The sequence below is a fragment of the Chinchilla lanigera genome, unplaced genomic scaffold (genome assembly GCF_000276665.1).
Source record: "Chinchilla lanigera isolate Chin_1 unplaced genomic scaffold, ChiLan1.0 scaffold00002, whole genome shotgun sequence".
Lineage (NCBI taxonomy): Eukaryota > Metazoa > Chordata > Mammalia > Rodentia > Chinchillidae > Chinchilla > Chinchilla lanigera.
In genome coordinates, this window is record NW_004955403.1 from 49,166,658 (window position 1) to 49,173,624 (window position 6,967).

A 6,967-nucleotide genomic window follows, 5' to 3' on the forward strand; every position below is an offset into this window, starting at 1 on the left:
GTGCGTGGAGCCCCTACTCTGCACCAGCCCTGTAGCCCCAGCTGGGGACACCAGGGACGCACAAGGAAGAAAGACACAGTGGGCCCAGTGGCGAACGACGGCAAATCCAGACCACAGGCAGGAGGACAGCAGCCAGCCCAGCCCGCCACGTCCAAGTCACCTGTTCAGGTGTCCCTGTTAACAGCCCTTCCATCCCTCCCCACAGCGCTGAGTACTAAGGCATTGTCTTCAGAGGGGACCGGCCACCTTTCTCTCCCGAGACCACCTGCTGTGGAGGGGACCCGCCAGGCACCCCTGCGGCCCCCGGACCCTGTTTTCAGCTGACTTTGATGATGTTTTCGTATCACACGGCAGCACCACGGGCTTTGAATCAAGGGTCTGGGGACAAAACTTCAGCCTGTCACTTGCTAGGTGGTGCCGGTGTCCTCACTGCTGAGGTGGGAATGTCGCGTCTGATAGGCCTGTGGCGAGCGTTCCTGGCTCCATGCTTTGGCACATGGGAAGAGTTGCGTTTCAGTCCCTTCTCGCCCACTTACATGCCCGTCCCTCTTCTACGTGTTGTCAACTATTCCCTGCCTGTGCTACCCGGGAGACCCCACGCTGCCGGACCCGGGTGATGGGTGATTTATGTTGTTCATGTGTCCCCTTGGCTGGGCCACGGGAGCTCCAGGTCACAGATTCCGTGTCTGTGAGGCTGCTTGTAGACGAGGCTGGCTGTCCACGAGTGGACAGCGGCAGCGTAGAGGCCCTTACCTGGGGTGGACACCGTTCAGGCTGCTGGGGGGCGGACAGAACAAAGCTCGAGGAAAGAGGAGGCCCCTGGCCTCTTTTTCTTGTTGTGAAGCTGGGAAATCTCGTCTTTTCTTGTCCTCAGACAGGGATTTACATCATCAGTTCCCCTGGCTGTGGGGCCTTCCAATTCTACTGGAACTGTACCATTGGCTCTACTGGGTCTCCAGGTTGCCAGCTGCAGATCTTTTGGGAGTGCCTTCAAGAGGTGGTCAAAAATATGGCGAATGCTATTGCTGAATTTTGTCCAACAGAAAGGCAGACTCATAAAAACATTATGGTGTGTCCTCATATATCCTATTCACCAGATCTGACACTATGTGACTTCTCGCTCTTCATGTCATGGGGATATTCTATTCTGATTTCCCTTCCTTTGGGTATATACCCAGCTGTAGTACTGCTGAGTAAGTAGTTCCTTTTTTTTTTTTTTTTGACTTGTACTATGGATTGAACCCAGGACTTCTGCATGCCAGGCAAGTGCTCTGTTACTGAGCTACATCCCCAACCTGGTAGTTCTAGTTTTATAGTCTATTTTTTTGAGGACCTGCCATGCTATTTTCCCTAACAGTTGCTGTGCCACTTTATACTCCCACCAACAATGTTCAAGGGTTCCCTTTGGTTATGGCTTGCGTCTAGATGCCCCCCCACCCCAAGCCTCATGCGCTCATAGGTGGTACTTCTGGGAGGTGGCTGGATCTGTGGTGTGTGATGCTGGGATTAAAGGTGGGAATGGATGATGGATGCCACACCCTGGATGTGGAGTGGCACCAATCAATAGGTTTGTAGCCTGGATGGAATATAAAGGGGCAGAAAGAAGGCAGGCTTGCTGCTGCTGCTGTTGCTTCCCTGCCTCTTGCCTGCCCTGCCATGAGCTGTTTCTCCTGCAAGACGCCCATCTGCCATGCTGCCCTGCCTTGGAGTCAGCTGACCATGGACTGAAACCTCTACCAGCTGTGAACTGAAATAAATCTCTCCTCCTTTAACTTGTGGGTGTCGGATATTTTGTCTCAGCAATGAGAAAAGTAACTAAGACACCTTTCCCCAACATTCTCACCAATACTTACCTGTTTTTAAAACAGGATCTACAAATAATTTTATTGAAATTGAACAAATGGCAGAACGGTCTTCCTGTGCTGGGGAGCACCAAGCCGTTTCCCATGCTAGTAGCACAGAGCTTACACAATAAGGAATTAAACAAACAAACAAACAGACAGACAAAAAGTTATTTCTATATAGAAATCAGCCAATTGGGAGACCCAGACATTCAGCCCACTATAAAAGGGTCAGGATGAAAAAAATCAGACTCGGCCCGCACACCATCAGGGACTAGACTATTTACAAACCTTCACACTTTAAGTGCAGTTATTTCTTTTACAGTTTTGCTCTCCTTTCTGTCCCTATCAAGGGGCCCTGGTACCTTCCCTTGACTGGTCCAGAGGGTGAGGAGACTGGAGGGGAAGAGTGGAGGGCTCCTCACAGCACTGCAGGCACCCGCCGGGTGTGAGGGGGGCCTCCCCGAGGGGGCGTGGCTGGCACAAAGGAAGGGTGGCGCAACTCTCCATGGGCACAGGCAGCACAGCCTGTCCTGACTCTGGTCTGCACCCTCTCACCTACAGGGCAATAACTAGTTGCACTGGGGAGGAATTAGCCACGCCCTGGAAAGGGGGAAGCTACCTGTACCAGGCCCCATCCCTACTAACAACCATCTGGAAGTGGGGACAAGTGGCAGGGAGGTGGGGAGACAGCCTCTGTCCAATACGGGAGGAATCAAGGTGGCAAACGGCTGGAACGCTCTGCCTGTGCGCACAGGCAGTGAGGCTGAGGGCGCCCGTGTGGAGCTCCCAAAGCCCAGGGGCGGGAAGAAGGCAGACTGCTTGTGAAGTGCTGGAGCTTCAGGCAGGCTGCGCGCTAGGCAAGCTTGGACCCTGGAGGAACCAGGAACCACGCATTCCTGCCCTGCACACGCCCTGCCAGGTTCTTCTACACCAGCCTCAGCTTGGCCGCTTCTGCCCGTTCTTGGTGACGACTGTCTCCTCACAGAACTCGTGAGCCAGATCCCCAGCTTCGTCACAGAACAAGGAGCTGCGGCGCGGGACACGAAGGGGGACACCCCTGGCCTCGCGGCCTCAGCAAAGCTTGCTCAGCACCCACAGTCTCCCGGACGCCGTCCCCTCCCCCGCCGCCCCAGCGCCCAGGCAGAGGGCTAAAGGCTCTGCACTTCAGAGCTGTTGGTGCCAGCCTTGTGGTCACCGACACACGGCGGCCAGGGCCACTGCGCTTTCACAGCGCAAACCGCGCCACCCTGCCAGGTCCAGCCTTGGACAGCAGGTGGTGCTACTGCCCCCACCACTGCTGCTTTCTGTAGGGGGACTGTCTCCCTATCTTTTTATTGAGACAAGGTTTCACACTGTAGTTCAGGCTGGCCTTGAACTTATGGCAGTCCTCCTGCCTCAGCCTCCCAAGGGCTGGGATCACAGGTGAGCCACCACGCCTGGCCCTCTTATCTTTTTAACAGTAGCTGTGCTAACAGGTGTGAGGCAATCCCGCGCTGTGGTTTTAACTTGTACTTCCCTGATAAGCAGTGATGTTACATTTTTTTTTTTTCATGTATGTGTTGAATCTTTTTTCAAGGATGGCGATTCAGATCCTTTGCCATTTTGTGGCAGTTGCTTTCTCATGTGAGGTTTGCTGCATCATCAGGCTGGTCTTGAATTTCTCTGTAGCCTGGACTGGCCTTGAACTCTTAATCCTCCTACCTTGGCCTGCTGAACGCTGGGAACACCAGTGTGCACCACCAGGCCCAGCTGCCCCTTTTTCAAGCTGGGTTATTTTTTTCTTTCTATTGAGTGGTCTGAGTTCCTTATATACATTGAGTACTAATCCTTGGCTAGAGTTTTCCTAAGGGAGGGGTTGATTGAGCAGCGCATCCCCCACCTGCAAGGCTGGCCTCAGCCCCTAAGCAAGTAAACAGCTGCGGGTGGTGGCCCAGGCTTAATTCTAGCACTCTGGGAGGCTGAGGCAGGAAGACTGCAAGTTTGAGCCCAGCCTGGGCAATTTAGCAACTTAGTGTGACCCTGTCTCAAAATAAAAAAGGGCTGGAGATACAGCCCAGTGAGAAGGCCCTGGGTTCAATTACCAGTGCTAAAAAACAACAACAACAAACGGCCGCTGGTCGCTGGGGTCTGCGCCCTGGTTGGCGGCCTGGCCCGTGCAGATGGGCATCTGCGCGGCAGGAGCTCGTCGGCGTTGCCCTGTGGCTGCGCCCGTTCCCTCGATCTGCGTGTCCAGGTCCCGCTTCCCCAGCACGGTGTTTGTCGGCTCTGGAGAGCTGCGGAGACGCCTGCGAGAGCCTCCCAGCGAAGCCGGCCTGCGGCGGAGCACAGTGCGCGAGCCTGGAGAGCGCTTCGCGGTCAGCCTAAGTGGCTTCTTGCGCCCCCTCGTCCTGTGCCCGGCGTGTCCCCCACGGGGCCCTGAGCAGCCGCGGGAAGCTCTGCCAGCACAGGCCACACCTCGGATTTCTGACAGATGACTGCTTTCTTCTCCCCGCGGCTCCAGTCACTCATTGTTCTTGTCACAAACTGAGACAAAAGCCGCGAGGCGCTTAGCGAATCCCACGGCCTGCTCTTGACACCTCCCGCTAGGAAAGCGGTTGACAACTGGTTCCCATGGCAACAGGCTTTCTTTCCAATAATTTCTTGTACCATGCACCAGACCCCCTCCTTTCTCTTCTTGGGAGGAATGGCCAGCCCTGAAAATCTGAAAATGAGACAAGGAGAGGCCAGTGAGACGGTGAAGCCGGCAGGAGGGCCCTGGTGGGGTCAGCTCTCTGGCCTACGGGACCCTGCGCAGGGTCCCCCTCCTCAGGGCTGCGCTGGTGCTCACTAAGGGGTTAAAATGCACCACTGGAAGTCTGCAGAAAGCTGACGGCAGCATCAACAGGCGCTATTTACAGCACCGCAGAAGTGCAGAGCGCTCTAATTTTGGAGAAGGGCCATGTTTGCACGTTGTGCAGCGGCACCTGTCCCGAAGCTGCCGGCTTCCTTTTCTCGGTCCGTTTTCCCCATCAGAGAAGAACTGAGCCCATCCCCTGCTCCCGTTCTTGTCCTCACCCAGAAGGGGACAGCGGGAGCCTAGGCTTGGTCACTGCTGCGGGTTGAACTGTCCCCCCAGACTCATCTGTTGAAGCCCCAGCCTCCAGTACCACAGGACGTGACGATACTTGGCGATGCGGCCTGGGAAGAGGTGATGTGGTACAGGGAGGCTCTTAGGGTGGCCCCGATCCAGCCTGTGTCCTTGTAAGAGGAGATCAGGACACAGACACACCGGGGACTCGTGAGGGAGGAGCCAGCTGTCTGAGTCCAGCTGCCATAACAAAATCCCATCAACCAGATGGTTTACGCACAACAGAAATTTATTTCTCAAACTCTTGGAGGCTGGGAAGTCCCAGACTCAGGTGCTGGCAGATTTGGGGTTTGCTAAGGACTGGTTTTCTGGAGCATAGATGGTGCCTTCTCTCTGTGTTTTCAGATGGTGGAAAAGCCGAGCCAGCTCTCCGGAGTCTCTTTTGTAAGGGGATGAATGGCAGTCCTGAGGCCCTTCCCTCAGGACCTTCCAAGGCCCTGCTTCCCAATCCCACTCCCATAGGGGTTAGGGTTTCAATGTATGAATCTGGGGAGAGATGCAAACTTTCCCTCTACAGCAGTGCAAGGCAAGATAAGCGACTTCTGCGGAAAACAACTCTGCTGATATCTTCCTGGCCCTGACTTTCCAGCCTCCAGATCTGCAGGGAAAGAAGTCTCTGTTGGGGAAGCCCTTGGCATTTTGTCACAGCAGCTCATGCTGACTAATACAGCCTCCCACCCCGGCCACAGAGGGGCCTCTGTCAGACAAGGGCTCAGGACAGTCAGCTTGCAGCCTTCCTGCCTCCCAGCCTTGTTCCAAGATGGACAGACCCACCCAATGTGCCGAACAGGCCCACGACCTTTGCCTGTAGCCTGTGATGCCCCATGTCCTGACCCATCCCCAAGTCTGTTCTGGGTCTAGCATTCAGTAGAGGCACTGACAGAGACCAAGCCATCCACTGTTTATAGCAGAAGGAGGTGCCTTAGTCATTTTCTTGTCTCTAGGACAAAATACCTGATACCCATAACTTAAAGGAGGGAAAGTCTGTTTGGCTTACAGTTTTCAGTGGGTTCAGTCCATGGTGACAGTTCCTCGGCAGAAGGGCCCAGCAGAGGAAAGCTGCTTAGATCATGGTGGCCAAGAAGCAAAGAGAGAGAGAGGAGCCAAGGACAAGAACACAGTCTTCCCGTGACCCACACCTCCAACAGGGCCATCTCCGTGAATCCAGTCATCTTCCAAACAGTAAGACTTTGCGGGGGACATTCTGGACCTAAAGCTTAACAGGAGGCAAAGGCAGGTCTGAGTGATGCCACTAGTGAGGCCCAGGAGGGACCTGAAGATGTGTTTTTGCTTCTTCTACCCACCTACCTTTACCATAGTTTTAATGTATGTGCCATCCCACAATGGGATTCCCTGAGACTGGGATGCTTTCTTGGTTCTCTGTATATCCCAACATTGGGAAGGTGCTGAATAAATGTTTCTGAATAAACTGATGCATAGTATTTTTGCCAAGATTTAGGAAGCTTCAGGGTATAAAGCTAAAAGAGAATTTACTTGTCTTTTCCTCCTTTTTTCTCCCTCATGGTTGGGGCGGGACTCAAGGCCCTGCACACACTAGCCAGTGCCACCGTGCCTGGTTTTTTCTTCATATCTTTTTGCAGAGGAGGAGACAAAAGCATAGAAAGGAAGTCACTTGCCTGAGTCGCACAGAGGCAAAACAGAATGCAAGATCTCCTGCGTCCTGGTTCGGGGGCTTCCTGCTGTGCCGCTCTGTAAACTGACATACAAGCAACTGTGACAGAGCCCCGCCAGGAGAATACAGACCTCCTCCTGCTGGGCATGTCTTCTTGGGACAGTAAGCAAGTGTGAATGTCCTTACTGTGTTCAAAGAACCTGACATCACTTAGTGTACTTACTGGTATTTGCCTCCTTCACCTCTTCACACCTCTGATTAAAAAATATCAGTGGTTCCCAGTGTCTACAGCTCCAGGGAAAGTCTGCTCATCAGAAGCATCTAGTGCACTTTTAGAAATCAATTAATGAATAAATAAAAGCA